The sequence below is a fragment of the Mustela erminea genome, chromosome 10 (genome assembly GCF_009829155.1).
Source record: "Mustela erminea isolate mMusErm1 chromosome 10, mMusErm1.Pri, whole genome shotgun sequence".
Classification (NCBI taxonomy): Eukaryota; Metazoa; Chordata; class Mammalia; order Carnivora; family Mustelidae; genus Mustela; species Mustela erminea.
Genome location: NC_045623.1, coordinates 21089160 through 21108236, shown reverse-complemented (window position 1 = coordinate 21108236; position 19077 = coordinate 21089160). Strand labels below are relative to the sequence as shown.

The 19077-nt window shown below is 34.3% G+C and overlaps 1 long non-coding RNA gene across 1 annotated transcript in view; it reads left to right on the top strand.

Annotated features, from left to right (window-relative positions):
- Positions 1–13192: 13192 nt before the first annotated feature.
- Positions 13193–19077, top strand: part of LOC116567734 — a 40029-nt gene continuing 34144 nt past the window's right edge. Inside the window, exon 1 of the long non-coding RNA XR_004276318.1 lies at positions 13193–13328. This is a non-coding gene — a long non-coding RNA (uncharacterized LOC116567734). The remainder of the gene's footprint in view (positions 13329–19077) is intronic.

Genomic DNA, 19077 nt, shown 5'->3' with positions numbered 1-19077 from the left:
CAGCTGTTCACTACCCTTCTTTGCTGCAGTGCACCATACACAGTTCCTCCAGGAGACACATCAAATCAGCCAGTGTTTCAGGGAGTCCCCATACTCACACAATGGTCAATAAATATCTACCATAGGGACCATTGCTTCCCACATAGTGTTCAGTGACTACACTGTCACATCTCCCATGGATACCTCTTTTTCAGGACCCGTATCTTCATTCTTGTGGCTGGCTCACAAATCACTGGTTTGCAAACTAGACTCAATAAACAAAGGACAAGAAGAGATGTACATGAAGAGCAAGGAAGAGGCAGAACAGTTCAGATTAATAGGTGACATGTTTAATAAGCAAAGGAACTTATATGTGAGGCTTATCCTGGGCAGCTGCAAGATGAGTAGATCTTTGCACCTGCCCTCCAGAATCTTGAGTGTATGTAGAGGCCGTAAATGGGTTCAGTCACATATTCAGTCCAGGTGGTCTCAACAACACCTTACTCTCACAAGGCTATGTCCTTGGAAACAGTTCCCACTGTAGGAACAATGGGCAGAGTGTACATCCCAAGAACTGGGGAAAAGGTGAGGGGCCTCTGATTGCCTGGATTTTGCTTAAGACTCAACCTGTGGTCATATCCTTTTGGTGACTCCTCCAAGAGTAAAAGATAATCAGGGTAGAATAATGTTCTTAAGTAGAATAGTCTGTGGCTGGTTATCCATTTCCAGTTCTATAGAGCAGCCTGGGGCTCCCAATTAAACAATACATATAAAAACAGCCATAGGCATCCCAGGCCCATTGCCCTTCTAGATCTCCCTATGTCAGTTGCAGAAATGCTTTGTTTTTCCCCTAGTCTTCTGCTATGTAAAAAAATAAATTCACTAATTAATTAAGGATATGCTCATATAGATTTACCAAGGACAAATGTTAACTCAGAGACAGTATAATCTAAACTCCTATATAGGAATAGAAAATATCTCTTCAATATTTGTAAACTCATTTTTTTACAGTAAGAGGACTGAATATATATGTAGCTCAATTATGATTTTTTATTTACCATTAATTAGAACTTTATAAATAATAGATACTAAAGGAAACAGGCAAGCTCGCTCTATCTATTTATCATGATTCTATCATCTATTTCTATGATTTCATATGTGCTTATAAAATTGGCAAATTCAAATGATTGGATATGACTCTTTAGTCATGGCAAGATGACAATTTTTGATAAATGTCACTGTTTATCTCTCAATTTTTGTTGTTACTATTCCTGTTCACCTGAATTCTTGAGCTCCTTTCTTTATCATGGTTATAAAAGCATGGAAACCCCAAACCCATATCATCTTTACAGAATCTTAAATGAAAAATAACAAAACAAAACAATAAACTTCAGGAATAATAAGGGGAGAGAGGTCAGTATTTTTTTTTTTTCTTACAGCTCCAGAAAAGTTCTTAAGAATATCCCTTATTATTTCTACTTGGATTGCATGGATTTCTGAACAGTCCTTAAATATGTGCCAGAAAGAAGAAAATACAGATCCCTTATTGAGTCCAATTAATTTCTAATAACTGCTTTCTTAGTTACAAAGATCCTGGGAACTCTAAATTATTGCTCATAAAAATTTAGGCATTGAGGCGCCTGGGTGGCTCAGTGGGTAAAGCCGCTGCCTTCGGCTCAGGTCATGATCTCAGGGTCCTGGGATCGAGTCCCGCATCGGGCTTTCTGCTCGGCAGGGAGCCTGCTTCCTCTTCTCTCTCTCTCTGCCTGCCTCTCTGCCTACTTGTGATCTCTCTCTGTCAAATAAATAAATAAAAAATCTTTAAAAAAAAAATTTAGGCATTGGTCAAAGATCATCCTTGTCTGCGGTTTCTGAGGATGGGAAAGGAATGTGGTCATTTTTCTACCTGTAGTTTTATGTTTTTCTTCTTCTTGTGATGTGTACACAAACACGTACAAATGTGCCTATAAAAACAAATATACACATACATATATACATATCATACATAAATAAATTTGGAATATTTTACCAGTTGTATTTATGTACATTTATAACATAGAATAGATGTGAAATAATTCAGAAAAAATGTACAGATTAATCAGATCTGGATTCGATTTAGGGATTATTTTGAGTCTTACTCATATTTATTTTTTAAAACAAAATATAGACTTATCAAATTATGCTATATTTATATATCATGTTGAACTTATTTAAATTATTCTGTTAATCTTAGAAAAAATTACAATTATTCCTGTCTGATATATGTTTTATAGAGCATTCTGGAAAATAGATGCAGGTTATACTCTTTCTATAAAATTTCTCTGTTACTTTATAACAAAGCTTTTGATTAGTTTAAAATAATACAGATATATTTGCAAAAGTGTCTGAATTCTACAGGTTTACTTTTTTTACTCCCAAAAGGAAGCATGTTTTTAAATGTTTAATAAAGCTTTTTAAATGTGTAGTCACAAATGTTATTTCTAAAGTCTGAATTTAATTTATGCCTGATTTGAAAAATTGTATTTTTTATGCAAAGGCACATCAAGAGAACAAACTATGCAAATATAAGACAGAGATTACTGTAGATGCAAGCAACATAGCAGAAAATGTGGTTTTCGGTAATTGAAAAGGCAAAATGGCACATGTTAAAAAAAGAAAGCATCACATAACAATTCATAACAGGTGAAATACAGTGACCTTGAAATAATCTCCACCTTGTAATGAGTTTTGACTTCTAGTTTCCTTGCATTGAAGGACATGCATAATTTGAATTATAATACGGATGTACATAAATACATTTGGTGACAAAACTTAGTGTAAGTATAAAAATACATTTAAATCACATTGGTTGATGTTCCAAATATAGCTAAAACTGAAAAATTTAAAACATATCTATGAAGAATTATAGAGAATGTTGCAAATGCTTACATATATAACAAAGTGATTTTAAACTCTTATATGTAAATAAATTTCCCATTTGTAAGACATAGCAAAAGACCTGTTGGTTAACACAAATTGAAATAAAAAACATCCTTACTGTGAGTAAAACCTAAGATTATTATTTTTCCATTTATGAATTTAACAGGATAGTGCACTTCAAACATCAGTGTGAACACACATATTAGGTGCCAAGTAAATATTAGCTTCTTTTTCTTATGGAAAAAAAAAAAACTTGGAAATTTATAGTGGTTTTTTTGCTTGTTTGTTTGTTTTTGGTTTTTTGCTTTTTTTTTTTGAGAGAGAAGCAGAGGAGAAAAAGGGGTAGGGGCAGAGGGAGAAGGAGAGAGAGAATCTCCAGCAGACTCCACATCCAGCATAGAGCCTGACACACCCTTGATCTCACAGCCCTGAGATCAAGACCCGAGCTAAAATCGAGTCGGACACTTAACCAACAGAGCCACTCAGGCACCCTAGAAACTTACAGTGTTCTAATGTATGCTAATTAGCTAGAAAACTGGAATTATTATTGTTGGCTATATGAAGGCAAAGAATTAGAATAATCCAATTCTGAAGGAGGTCCAGGTTTGGTCGACTTTCTTACAACAAAATATTTTTATTTTTCTGATCCCTATGATCCTAAAACGTGATGACTCTTTGAAGACTTAAAATATAGGAAGGGAACTGATGTATCTGTTAATTTCATGAATTTTGTTTTTGACTGTATTTCAATTGGTACATTTAGCCTTTGGTATTTTTTGAAAAATATATCAATCCTTCATATGAATGTTTGATCTCATAAATATTCCTGGGACTCTCTATTGCTGACTGTTTATTGAACTCTCTGTTGATCATGGTGAAGCAACAAAGGAGAGTGACTAATAGCATGAAATTTGAAGTCAGGAAAGCAAAGTGAAACTACATACATAAAATGAGAATCTCAAGCAGGCACCACACACAGCTGATCAGTGCATTCCAAGACATTAAAGTGCCACATGAGAGTAATTTCTTAAGATAAATATAAAGAAGTACTTGAATGAATTACATAATTTCTGATGAGGTAAACTTGAATGATTTACATAATCTCACATCAGGGTATATTTGAACAAATTGCTTGTTTTAAATTTACAGTTTTGTTTTGATTTTATTTGAGAGAGAATGAGTGAGTGCATAGCTTGCACACAGGAGAAGGTGGGAGGGGCAGAAGGAGAGGTAGAGAGTCAGAGAAGCAGATGCCCAGCTGAGCATAGAGCCCAAGGCTGGGCTCAATCCCAGGATCCAGAGATCATGACCTGATCAGAAACCAAGAGTCTAAGGCTTAATGGACTGAGCCACCAAGGTGCCCCTGGACAAATTCTTAATTTGCTTATGGTTCAGTTTCTCATTAGGAAATGAAAATAGTGAATAACACTATCACACAGAAATTGTTATCGCAGGACTAAATGAGATAATAGGTACATGGTTCTTAGTACCACGCTTGTCATAGTAAGTGCCCCAACATGGTTAGATGTTATCAGACTGCAAAAATAAATAGCAAGTAATATATCAGTTATTAAGGATTCAGAGAAGATAAGATTCATAAATTTCTAAATTTCAAATCCCTCATTGCAGTGTTCTCACTTTGATTTATTAGAAAATGTGAGGGCACCTGGGTGGTTGTCGGGTAAGTGTCTGTCTTTGGTTCAGGTCATGATCTCAGGGTCCTGGGATAGAGCCCCACATCAGGCTCCCAGCTCAGCGGCGAGTCTGTTTCTCCCTCTCCTGCTCCCCCTGCTTGTGCTCTCTCTGTCTGTCAAATAAATAAAAGAAATCTTAAAAAAAAAAGAAAGAAAGAAAGAAAGAAAGAAAGAAAATGAAAATATGAACACAATGCTTCATTTTTAGCATATTTGCCTTCAATTTTGTCAAGAAAAATATTACTTTACTTGGGGCAGCATGTCATGGGCACATATAGAGGCGGAGGGACCCCTACCTGAGGTTTGGTTTGGATGTTGAGACTGATAAAGCAACACATACCACAAAAAGTATAAAAAGTTTTATTATTTACATAATTGAGGTCTCTGGGGAGAGCAGGGCAGGCCTCTCAGGCTAGCCCTAAATGTTTTGAGCCAGCAATAAAGGAAATTTGTCTGGGTTTTTATTGTAGTTAGGAGGTGGGTCAGGTGAGAGTTTAAGCACAGGTGGGGTTTGCTTGTTTAAAATACGGATTCCCCTCCATGCTGAAAGAGGGAGCACATAGACTGTCCTTTCAGTGTGTCCGGATATGGGACACAAGGGGAACAGAAAGAGACTAGAATTAAAAACTGTCAGCAGTCATGTATCAGAAAAGAAAATGTAGTAAGACTTCTCATTATACAGCAAAAAAAGATTTGTGAATTCCTTTGGTACTTCTTTATAGTCATCTTAAGAAATTACTTTCAAGTGGATCATTAATGTCATAGAATGCACTGATCAACTTACGTAATATTCCTGGCAGTCCCAGGGAAATTTTAATGCTGGTCAATGCTCTGAGCTTGTCTTCCTTCTCTCCTTTCCTATTATTCCTTCTTTCCCCTCTCTCTTCCTCCCAACTTCCTTCCTTCCTTTGGTCATTCTTCTTTTCTATACTTTTCTATACTTTTGTATACAGTTTTTTTTTTTTAATTAATTTTTTATTTTTTATAAACATATATTTTTATCCCCAGGGGTACAGGTCTGTGAATCACCAGGTTTACACACTTCACAGCACTCACCAAAGCACATACCCTCCCCAATGTCCATAATCCCACCCCCTTCTCCCAAACCCCCTCCCCCCAGCAACCCTCAGTTTGTTTTGTGAGATCAAGAGTCACTTATGGTTTGTCTCCCTCCCAATCAGAGCAGAAATCAATGAAATAGAAACCAAAAAAACAATAGAACAAATCAACGAAACTAGGAGCTGGTTCTTTGAAAGAATTAATAAAATTGATAAACCCCTGGCCCGACTTATCAAAAAGAAAAGAGAAAGGACCCAAATAAATAAAATCATGAATGAAAGAGGAGAGATCACAACTAACACCAAAGAAATACAAACTATTATAAGAACATACTATGAGCAACTCTACGCCAATAAATTTGACAATCTGGAAGAAATGGATGCATTCCTAGAAACATATAAACTACCACAACTGAACCAGGAAGAAATAGAAAGCCTGAACAGACCCATAACCAGTAAGGAGATTGAAACAGTCATTAAAAATCTCCAAACAAACAAAAGCCCAGGGCCAGACGGCTTCCCGGGGGAATTCTACCAAACATTTAAAGAAGAACTAATTCCTATTCTCCTGAAACTGTTCCAAAAAATAGAAATGGAAGGAAAACTTCCAAACTCATTTTATGAGGCCAGCATCACCTTGTATACAGTTTTATACATTTACTTTTTTCATAGTGATGCAGTAGAATGGTAATAAAATAATATTTGTTTCATAATTTAAGGATTTCAAATTAAATGTGCATGATGAGTTATAAAGTAAGCACTAAGGATTTTTTTTTTTTTTTTTTTTTTTTTGCTGTATTGTTATGTCATCTCCTTTTATTTACCCTAATCTACCCTAGTCCCTGGTGGGTTGAAAAAATAGACCTTATTGATGACACTCAGTTCTTGAACTTGTTTTTTTTATTGGAGATGAAACTTGAAATGGCAACTAGCACTCTAAAAATATCTAGAATATGAAAAGGTGGTTATCTCTGGTGACAGTCAACTTGTTCTACAGCTTCCAAATTTTATGAAAATAAGTTTTGACTATTGTTATATCGGTCTGATTCTCATTTTTATTCTACTGCATAAGGAGCCTTTAGGCATATTCTTCACAGATTATTTTTAATTTTAATTTTTAAATACATGATAAGTTCTTGGTGACCATTTCTTAGGATTATTTCCCTCTTTCCTAATAAAATATAAATATATTATCCAAACTAATTTATATTCTGTCAGTTCAATTTAACAAGCAATTTTCAAATGCATATTTTGGGGTCACTGTAATTTCATAAAAGTAAAGAGAGTAAGGCAGAGAGAGAGAGAGATCATATTTTTTACTGCACCTAAGATAATTATTAATACATTGGGAAATCTAAGATTTATGCAGATTAAAAAATTAGAAAAGAAAATGACATAGTACAAATCATAAGCTAACTAAAAATGTTAATGCAAAATTATGTTATATTTAAGTGTTTCTATATTTCTTGGCTAAGCTATTTTTATGTTTTTCACTCCATCTAATAAAGCAATTGCTATACAGATGTTTAGTTCTTATTTCACATTGCAAATTAATGAATAATAAAGATGATAATCATGAACAGTGAGTAAAATGAAGGATGGCTATCACCTAATTGTAATCAAAGAGGGTTAATGAAATATAGACAGGATCAGGAAAGGTATAGGTTTGAGTGTTTACCCAGAGTAATCATCATAAACAAACTTGTAAGTGCATAGGAAGGATGACCTTGATATATAAGAATAGATAGTAAAATTAAAGTAAACGTAAAAGACATTGTTATAAAATAGCAGAGTTTAAAGTTGGCTTCCAAAACTGGCACCAAACTATGAGAACCTGTTTCAGTGAAAGAATTTGAATACACTCTTACAAACAATAAAGAATTGGTATAAATAATTAAGCAGAGGAAAGCCAGAATCAAAACAGTATTCTGATGAATGTTCTTATTACATGGAGAATATTGGAAGTGTTGGAACTGTGAAAAAACAAACAAACAAACAAACAAACAAAACCAATGAAAACCTAGCAATGTTGCAAGTTGAGAAGTCTAGACTATAGACTCTTGAGATCTTATAACAGAAAGGATCCTCTAACTACAGGTCCTGTTCTGTTGCTTTTCTCAAAGCTGCAACAGATCTTAAGTATTAAACTCTTCTTTATCCATCCTAAATTGTTCTGTAGCTGGCACCTCTGCTGTTCGAGGTAGTTTATTTGGTATCCTAATTCTGACCTGAATGCCTGAGGGGTCTGTGATCCTTCAACTGTCTTTACTATCAAAATTGGGCTAGGGAGTATCAAAATATGGTCTATAGATCACCATGGTACACAAAAAAATTCATCACTGTTCCCATTATATAATAGGACCTGACCATGATGGCCTTAACATTTCCCTCAGCGTGACTCAACTTAAGACAGGTTTTGTTTTTTTTTTTTTTGTTTTGTTTTGTTTTTTCTGGGTGTAGTCATTAATCTCCCTTTTCTTAGAACACTTAATTTAGAAAACATGCAATTATATATTTTTTTCTTTGCCATTTTGAAATATATGTAACTATATTCTCAACTTCTTGCCAATATTACAAACTAAGGAATTTCTTCAAAAAGAACCCGAGAACCATTTCTTTGAAATGTAAACATCAAAGGATATAGCATATTTATCTCCCAACGTCCGTGGGAGGGCAGGAACCTGACCTCAGAAGGTGCCAGTCAGTAAATACAGATGTCTAATCACAGAGAAAAACATTTGTAACCTCTCGGGAATAACTCAGTGTACTAGGGACATCCCATTGATTCATCTCTCCCTTGCACAGTCCCCCAGTACATTTCCCCTAGCTCATTCCAGGGCTTAAAGTTTCTCCTGCCTTTCATTTTAGTGGAGTTGAGTTCAGTCTCTCTCTGCCATTGTAATATCGAATAAAGTCGTCCTTGCCTCTGTAATATGAGCCCTGAATACTAACCACTCAGTTTGGCAGTGGACACCACTGTCACCTTTACAAATGCAATATCAATGAAGTAGAAGGTGAAAACCTGACTAGTGTGGTTCAAGAGAGAAGAGGGTGAAATAAATGGAGATAGAGACAAGATAAATTCTTTGTAGATTTTGTGTGTATGTATATGTGAAAAGACATAAAGCGATGGGCCAGTAACTGGAGGAGGAAGTGAGGTTGAGACAGAATTTTTGACAGGCAAGGAAATAACTGCATGCTTACATGCTAATGATAATAATCAGAGGAAAAGGATCAATGTAGATGATTCAGGATAATGTGGGGACCATTTCAGGAACAAAGCCCTTGTGAACATGATATAGAGTGGATGCAGAGCAAAGTATATTGTCTTAGGTAAAATGAAAGAGAGTTAACTCATGGTAACAGAATGGAAGTAGTATCCCTGTACAGATAGGCAGACATGACAAAATTAAATTGCCTGTGTTCTCATCTAAATATTTCTGGTTTTCTAGTGAACTAGCAACTAAAAATGAGAATGGTGGGAGGTATAGGACATTTAAAGAGAGATAAGACACTGTCCTGAGGAACAATCTGGGATTAGACCACCATGTATATAAAATTAGATCAGGGGTCCCTGGGTGGCTCAGTCATTAAGCATCTGCCTTCTGCTCAGGTCATGATCCCACGGTACTGGGACTGAGTCCCATATTGAGCTCCCAGCTCTGGTGGGAAGCCTACTTCTTCCTCTCCCACTCCCCCTGCCTGTGAAGTTCCCTCTCTCACTGTGTCTCTCTCTGTCAAATAACTAAAATCTTTAAAAATAAATAAATAAAGTCAGATCAGTCAGTGTGTTTGTATTTTCCCTCCTTAGGCAGGGTTAACCCAATAAGCATAAGTGTAAGGAAAAGATAATTAATCAATATTAGGTTTTTGTCAAGTGAGTACAGGAGTTGAGGACAGATGATTCAGTGTAAGTGGCAAAGAGGATGAACAAAAATTAGTGCAATATAAAAATTGGTATGTCACTGGATTATAGATCCTGGTAAAAGTGAAGGATTGTTGGAGTTAGACTACTAGAAAATGTAAAAAATGGGAAAATAGGAGATGATAGCTTACATATTGGATTCTTAAAACTGGCACGTGGAAGGGGTTGTAGTTACTGGTAGTCATAAGGTCTAACTTATGGACATAGCAGTGAATGGGTATGGAAAGGTGAGGAAAGGATCAATGGAAGAGTTTAAATATCTGAGAAGACAATGTATCAAGTCATTATCTATGCTGTCATTGAAATAGCCAAAGGTTTCAATAGAGAAGTACTAGAGAGAGGTCATTGTTCACTGAAAAAAGAGATAGTGGGGATTAGAGTCAAATGATGTGAATAAATAGTTTTATAGGAATATATTTGTCAATTTTTTTTTTAAATCCTTAGTAATTAATCTTGTGAAAAACTCTTAGGTTTTTTGGAACTTTATCACCTCATAAAACAGACCTGTACCCCTGGGGATAAAAATATATGTTTTTAAAAAATAAAAAATTAAAAAAAAAAAAAAAGAAAAGTTAATCCTATTTCCACCCTCTTAAAAAAAAATGTATTCTAATAACTTATACTAAACTTAAAAAAAAAGTTTATATATTTTGGAACTTTGAGTAGTTTTTCTATGTATGCAGTTTTCTCTCCTTTTCATGTTTTTTTTCTTTTTTTAAGAAACAACCATTATATTTGTAATAAAAAAGAAATTATGAGTTTTTGAAGTTATTTAAAAAAGTATTTAACCTAAAATTTAGCTTTTAAGACTTTTAAATGTATCATTTAATAGAGAGTAAGGAATTTTTAATTATTAATACATCTCAGGAAAATAATCTATCCATGATGTGCATTATAGTTCAAATTAATAGTTATCTTTATCATGAATTTTAGCAGATTTAAAGAAAATTAAATATTGTTATCATCATCAGTAAGTAAATTATCGTTTTTTCTACAATGCCATGATATTTCTTTCCAGACATGACATCAGAGTATATGAAAGCAGGAAGATCAGTTTGTAAAACTAAATAGCCAATGGCTATGTGATATAATTATGGATGTAATTAAGAAATAATACAATTTAAGCAAAAATATACAACATATTTATAGAAAATAAATTTAAAAATAAGTTTGTGAATTAAGAAGCCTAGTTTATGAGCTAGAGAATTTGAAGGTTTTTAAGTGGATCAGTAATGTCAAACACTAAAAAATCCAAGGTAGTTATTAAAAATACCGATGCCTGATTCCATTTCCAGAGGTTATGGTTTAATCTATACTGAGTATGGTTAAGCACTCCACTATATCTGAGTTGATCTACTATATAGTGAGTACTCTAATATATCTAGACTGTGGTTTAATATATGCTAATATATAATATATATAATATATAAAATAATATATGTAAATTAATAATATAATATATAAAAGTATACACACACATATACATATACTTTTTTTTTTTTTTTAGTAACCGAATTTCTTCTAATGTGTAGTCCTGGTTGGGAACCACTCCTGTAATCAATAAAGGCTTCCAAAGGAGAGGTTTACATACAAAGAACTCTGTAATACTATGCTTAGCTTTATATCATTGTAAGAATCCTAGAAAACCCCGAGTAAATGCATAAAAATCCCACAAATTAGCAAATGCAAATGAAAGGGAATACTTAAGGGAAGGGAGTAGACTTTTGATCATTTAAGAAAATAAAGAATACCTTAAAGAACTATTTTTTTCCCAAAAAACTTTTCTGAAGGGTCTAAAATTTATAAATTAGAGGCAATAATAGGATGCTGCTATGAGTAAATGTATAGATTGGTATCTAAAGTGTCCTGGTGCTAAGTCACTTAGAAGTGAACTACAGGAAAGAAAGAAGATCACTGAACTTGTAGCCAGAAGGCGATAAACTGGGCTGATTTTCCACCTTATTAGTCTTACTCATAGCAATATAATTTAGTATGACCTGAACTAAGCAGAAGTGGAGGCTAGCCTTTGGGTAAAGAAAATGCAATTACTTGCTGTTTTGATTATTCTTTTTAAAATCCTCCAGCCATCCCACCTCATCGCCCAATCTATCCTGCCCCTTCTCTGGCTTGCTCTATGCCTGGGAGAGTTGGCCTTTGTGGAATATAGGATCTGGGCTCTCTTGCCGCCAGCTTTTGTGATTTTGAAAGAGCAAGATGTGTTGTACACTTGGTGACAAGGTTTTCTGTGGGACAGTAATGAAGAAAGATTTTCTGGAATAGGCACAAAGCCTGAAGTTATTTGGACCAATGTTATAACAAAAGTTATTTTGTCCAGTGTAACAAAAGTACATTTTGTCCAATGTACATGAGAGGGAGCTATCAGTGATTAGGTTAACTACTTTATAGCTGTCAATCAGGATCTTTCTTTAACCAATTTGCTTGATCTAAGATTCATAAACAATGACCATGGCAAGAGGGTAGAAACAAAAACCTCAACTTCCTCTCACCAAGGCTCATTTACTTACTAGATACGCTGAATGCTTAGCTTACTAGTATCAGAGGTCAGTGAAATAACATTTTTCCTGGAGAGAACCAGTAAGCTACCTAATGTCAGGGTAGTCTATTGGGCCTCTTCGGGAAGGGGTAGTGATGTGTCCTCATTTTAATAAGTATGTATTAAGAAAATCAATTTTCTTTACCTGTCAGCAATAATCCTACAAGTACCACCATGTGTAGACTTACAAAATGTCTTATTCATAGTCATTACATTCTGTGAAACTTCATTTAAAACTAAGAGACTCAATTTACAGCCCATGGGCTTTACTGGTTGTAACATGTATTCCATCACCAGGAAGAGAAGGGAATGATAACATTATGGAATGGCCTGGTAAATGCTTAATAGTGATCCCGCTTAAAATCAGGATATGGTATCTCCTTCTAATCAACCATCAATGCATAGTGCTAGTATTTTGTGTTGTTTTTGTTGTTGTTGTTGTTTTGTTTCCATAGACGGAATATGCATGTTCTGTGAGTTACTTCTTTCACTAATTATAGTGAAAAATTCCCTTATAGAATGGTTGGTTTGGGTGTCTTTGTTCTCAAAGAAGAACACATCAGTGATGAAAGAACTATTTAGAAGCTGGCATCCCCCCTTAGTCAACAACATCTCTTTCTACTATTAAACTAAAAAAGGAATTACTATGCAAACTTGGGTGTCTTTATTTATTTCAATTTTCTAGGTAAATTGGGTGGCTATTCCCCCATTTAAGGCATTCAAAACTATTTCTGGAACCCTGAAGCCTCAGAAGGGCCCTATTTAATATTTCAAGTTTAACAAACTCCTTGAAAACTGCAACTTCTTCATAAAAACAGGATGGGTAATCTTCCTGTAAAATCCTATCTGGTCAAGTGCTTGTTCAGGAACCTGGAAGTCCATGGAAGATGGAGCTTATAATTCTCATCCTAGCCTCAAATATACTACAGAAACTTGGACTAAGGCAACTGTGCATATTTTATGTTTGAGAATTTGAGAGCAATTGAAAACTGAGAACAATTATTTCTTTTTCCCCTCCTTTTCCCACCTATCTTGTATAGATAGTACTAGTGGTGGCTACTACTCCTGATGGAAGTATTACTGGATTGGTCTTACCTGCGATGACATGGTTGGTGAAGGGTCTTCTGTATTCTCTATATTCTGAAAGAGAAATGATTCAGATGAAAGGAAAGAAGAAGTGATACCAAGTTGCAACGATGGTAAGTTAGGATGGGTGTTTTCTGGTTTACTCTCTGACATGTTCTTCACCCTTCTCTGCTCTACTGTTCTAGATAATACTACAGGCAATGTTCTAGATAATACTTCAGCTGTTGAACAGGGAAATGAAAAGGTATTTTGAGGACTATTTTGGTAGCACCTGTAGGCAGAATGAGTAGAAAGAGAAGCCAAGTAGATAAAGTAGTGGGCTGTGGAGTTTGGTGACATACAGTATAGCACTGTGGAAAAGACTGAACCAGAACTTGAAAGTTCCAGACTTTTTCTTATCTTCTCAGAGATTCAGTGTTTTTGTACCCTAAGTGAAGATAAGAGGGTCTGTGTAGAGCACTTCATAAGATGGTCCAAATTTCCAAGTAGGAATAATTGATAAAACATAGTGACATCGAATATGGAAACAACAAAGGACCAGTGAATGCTGATAAAATATTTGGAACTTCATGCCTGAGGCCATGATGTGCTAAGAGAAATGTAAATAGAGAAAGGAGGTTGACTTTGATGAAAATGTTCCTTTCAGTTTAGAAATACAGCAGGCAGTTTAGACGTGCAAAATTTTAGCTAAAGAAGTTTAGCCTAGATATGTCTACATAATTTGGAGGCATTTCAACTAATACTTATTGAGAATCTATGATATACAGGATATTGTGGTACATGATTGTGTGGGTTATCTTTTGCCACAACAATTCTATAAAACAAACCACCTAAAAATTCAAGGGCTTAAAACTACAATTGTTCATTTAGCTCATGAATCTCTAGATTGGCTGAGTGCTAGGGTTGATAGCGTTCATTTATATATCTGCAGTTGGCTGCAGATCAAGCTCTGTTGACCTTGACTGGACTCTTTCATATGTCTGGCAATCAAATGTTTGTTTCCCCCAGTCTAGGCCTCAGCCCAGACAGCTGGGGAGACACATCTCTCTCCACAACCCAGAAGGATGTGGTTCATCCTTCAGCAGTCTACCCTGGACATGTTCTTATAGCAAAGCTAGATGGACAAGATTAATCAAGCAGAAAGTCACATAACCTCTTGAGACCTAGACTTAGAACTGGTACAGTGACTTCTTCCATATTTTACTGGTTAAAGCAGGTTAAAGATCAGTCCAAATTCAAGGGAAGTGAAAGAGAACCTGTCTCATTAATAAGAAGAATTAAAATCACATGGAAAAGGTATAATAGAGGGAAGATTGAAGAAATTAGACCACTAATGAAATAAGTCATCCATAGTAGTTACTAATTCTTTAATTACTTAATTAATCTAATAATATTTACAGAAAATACAGAAAAAATATTTGAGTGTCAATTCTTGACACTGGAATAAAGCAATAAACAGAAAAGATCCTTGCTTAATAGAGTTTATATGTTAGTGATTAAGGTCAGTGGAAAATAACAAAATATCAATTAGTAATAAAGGCTGTAAGATATATAATAGAATGATACAACAGGGGACGCCTGGGTGGCTCAGTTGGTTGGACGACTGCCTTCGGCTCAGGTCATGATCCCGGAGTCCTGGGATCGAGTCCCGCATCGGGCTCCCAGCTCCATGGGGAGTCTGCTTCTCCCTCTGACCTTCTCCTCGCTCATGCTCTCTCTCTCTCACTGTCTCTCTCTCAAATGAATAAATAAAATCTTTAAAAAAAAAAAAAAGAATGATACAACAGAAACTGTCTGGGTGAGTGGTATGTTAGAGTGAATTGTTTTCTGAAGAGCTGATATTTGAATGCAAGAATTTAAAGAAGAAACTCTTTAAAGATAAGGGGAAAGAACTTTGAGGATAGCAAGAAGAACCCAGGCAAAGACCATAAGGTATGACATATAGCAGTATATTTGAACATTGGAAAGAAGGCTAGTGTTGTGGGAATCTAGAAACCAAAGTGATGGATGACAAAATATGAGATTACAGAATTAAGCAAGAAACAGAACATGTTAAACCTTGAAGCTGCTAGTAAGGGTCTCAGATTTTAATCTGGTGAAATGAGAAACCATGAAAAGTTTGATGCACAGGAGTATCTTTCAATTTTTATGCATCAAAAATAGCATTCTGGACTTCTGGTTTCCAGTTGACCTGTAAGGAGCTCAGAAGTAAATAGCTGAGCAAACTGAGCAAATCAATCAGTCAAACAAACAAATTAAAAACTCTTAGATTTTTGAAAAGATGGAGGTCACAGGGAAAACTGCTGTTCATCCAACTGGAAAGACATGTAAGTTAGAAATTCACAAATTGCCAGGATAGAGAGTAATAGGTAGAGGCCTCTATGAGAACCCTGTCCTGAGAAGGAATAAGTGAAGGCAGAATAAAACTTTTATTTTTTTTATATTTAATTGACCTATCAGATACAGTTTGTTATAAATAAATACAGCAATGATGTATTTGGATATGTATATTAATAAAAGCTTATAAATAAGAGATCAACAATGGCAATGATACTTGATACTTGAGGGATGAATTAGAAATACTTTTTTCATGAGGTATGTGCACTAACTGTGAAGTGGTGTAGTGCTGTTTGGAAGTAGACTTGGATCATTAGTAAATGTATATTGAAAACTCTTGAGCAACCACCAAAATAATTTTTTTAAAAAGTAGAGCCAAAATGCTAACACAGGACAGAAAAGGGAGTAATATAAAATGTTCTGTTACAACCACAAAAGTCAGAAAAAGAGTGAAGCTAAAAATAAGAATAAAGTACAAGGGTAATAAATAGAAAACACTTATGAATATGGTGGATATTATATAAGACTGTTGAATCACACACCTGTACCCCTGAAATCAACAATACATTATATGTTAATTAATTGAAAACAAATAAATAAATAAATAAATAAATATGGTGAATATTAAGCCAACTACATTGATGATCAATTTAAATGTCAAGGGATTAAAAACACAAATTAGAAGACTAAATTTGTCAAGTCAGTTAAAAAAAAACCCAACTATATGCTGTTTATAAGAATTCTGCTTTAAATATAAAGACACATAGATTAAAAGTAAAGAAATGGAGAAAGATATACCATACTAACACCAAGACAACCCTAAAGTGGTTATATAGTTATATTAATTTCTGAGGTGGTTACATAGTTATATTAATTTCAGAGAAAACAAACTTCTGAACCAGGAAAGTGATTTGGGGCGGAGAAGGGTATTGCATAATGATAAAGGTGTCAACTCTCTAAGAAGACATAACAATCCTTAATGTGTATGTGTCTAACAACAGAAAGTCAAACCATGTGAGGCAAAATTGATACACTGTAGGGAGAAATAGATGAATCCACTATTATAGATGGAGACTTGAACATCCTTCTATTAGAAATGGGCCAATCCAGCAGAAAATCAGTAAGGCCATGGTTGAACCCAAGAACATTAATCAATTGAATATTAAAGAATTTATAAGCTACTTCATCCAACAGACTGCTCATTTTTCTCAAGCTCACATCAAACAATTGTGATAGACAACATTCTATGCATAATAAGAACCTTAACTAATTTAAAAAAATAGAAATCATATAATATATGCTCTTAGAAAAATACATGGAAAACAAAGTATTTAGATATTAAACACACACTTCTAAGTAATATATGGGTCAAATAAGTATTCTTAAGAAAAATTTAAAAATACTTTGAATTAACTACAAATTAAAATACAACTTATCAAAATTTGTGGGATTCAGCAAAAGCACTGCTTAGAGAGGAATTTATAGTGCATATATATCTATATATATATAATAAAAGAAGAAAGATTTAAAAACAATAAGCTTCTATCATAAAACTCTAGGAAAAGAAGAACAAATTAAATCCAAAGGAAAAAGAAGAAATGAAAAAAAAAATAGAACAAAATCAATAAAATTGAAAATAAGAAGTCAATAAAGAAAAATCAATGAAACAAAACGTCAGTTTTTTGAAAAGATTAATAAAATAAATAAGACATTAGGCAGGCTAACTAACACAGAGAACACAAATTACTAATATCAGAAAAAAAAGAGAATATCACTACAGAGCCCATGGACATTGAAAGGATAACAAAGAGATGCTATGAACAAATCTAGGACCAATTCCTTGAAAAACACAATATCTCAAAATTCACACAGGAAGAAATAAACAATTTGAAAGTGTGTGAGTCTATTAAAGGAAGCAAAACAAAATAAAAACCTCCAAAAGCAGAAAGCATCAGGCCCAAAAGGATTCACAGGTAAGCATTACCATTTAAGGAAGAAATTTGACCAATTATTTACAATCTCTTGTATAAGATAGAAGCAGAAGACATATTTCATAACTCATTCTATGAAGCCAGGATTATCCAAACACCAAAACCCAAAAAAGACATCAAAAGAAAAAAAAAAACCTACAATATGAGAGTTACATTATGAGAATAATATCTCTTATAAATATAGGTGGAAAATCCTCAGCAAAATATTAACAAATTGAATCCAACAATATACTTAAAAATCACAACCAATCTCAAGTGAGACTTATTCCAGTTATGCAAGGTTGGTTCAACGCTTAAAAATCAATTAATTTAATCCACTGTATCAACAGTCTAAAGAGGGAAAATTACATGATTGTATCAATAGGAGCAGAAAAAGCATTTAACAAATCCATGATAAAATCTCTCAGCAAACTAGGAATAGAGGGGAACACAGATGAAGAACATGTACAAAACCTACAGTTAATATCAGACCTAATTATGAGAAACTTAACACTATTCCAATAATACCAGAAATAAGGCAAGGATCTCCTCTCATCACTTTTTTTTTTTTCTCTCATCACTTTTTTAAACATTGTGCTGGAAGTCTTAGCTAATTCAGTAAGAGAAGAAAAGGAAGTAAATTCTACATATAGACTGGGGAGACATAAAACTGTATTCACGGATGACATGTTTTCCTGTGTAGAAAATTTGCATGAATAAACAACAACAAAAATGATGAAACCGATGAATGATTATATTATGTTATAGGATACAAAGTTACTACACTAAGGTTAGAGTCACCTGGGTGGTTCAGTCGGTTAAACATCTCTCTTCGGCTCAGGTCACGATCTCAGAGTCCTGGAATAGAGCCTGGCTTCAGGTTTCCTGCTAAGTGGGGAGTCTGCTTCTCCCTCATCCTCTCCCCACACCCTCACTTGTGCTCTCTCCTGCTTTCTATCTCAAATAAATAAACAAAATCTTTAAAAAATGGAGTGTAGGGGGCCTGGGAGGAATGAGGTGGCTGGGTGAGGGACACTGGGAAGGGTATATGCTATGGTGAGTGCTGTGAATTGTGTAAGACTGATGAATCACAGACTGTACCCCTGAAACAAATAATACATTATATGTTAATAAAAAATTTTTTAAAATATATACATGAAATTTGATCACTTTTCTATGTATCAGCAATGAACAGTTGGAATCTGGAATTTAAAACACAGTACAATTTATATGTGTATCCTCAAAAATAAAATACTTAAGTATAAATCTAACAAAATATATACAAGATCTATATGAGAAAAACTATAATACTCTGATGAACTAAATCAAGAACTAAATAAATGGAGAGATGCTTTGTGTTTGTGGGTAGGAAAATTCAATATTCTCAAGATGTCAGTTCTTCCCAACTTTGTCTATAGATTCAGTGTAATCTCAATCAAATTCTTAGCAAGTTACTGTATGTATATTAACAAACTGATTCTAAATTTTACATGGAAAGGCAAAAAACCTTGAACAGCTAACAAAGTTGGAGAACTGATGCTGCCCAACTTGAAGA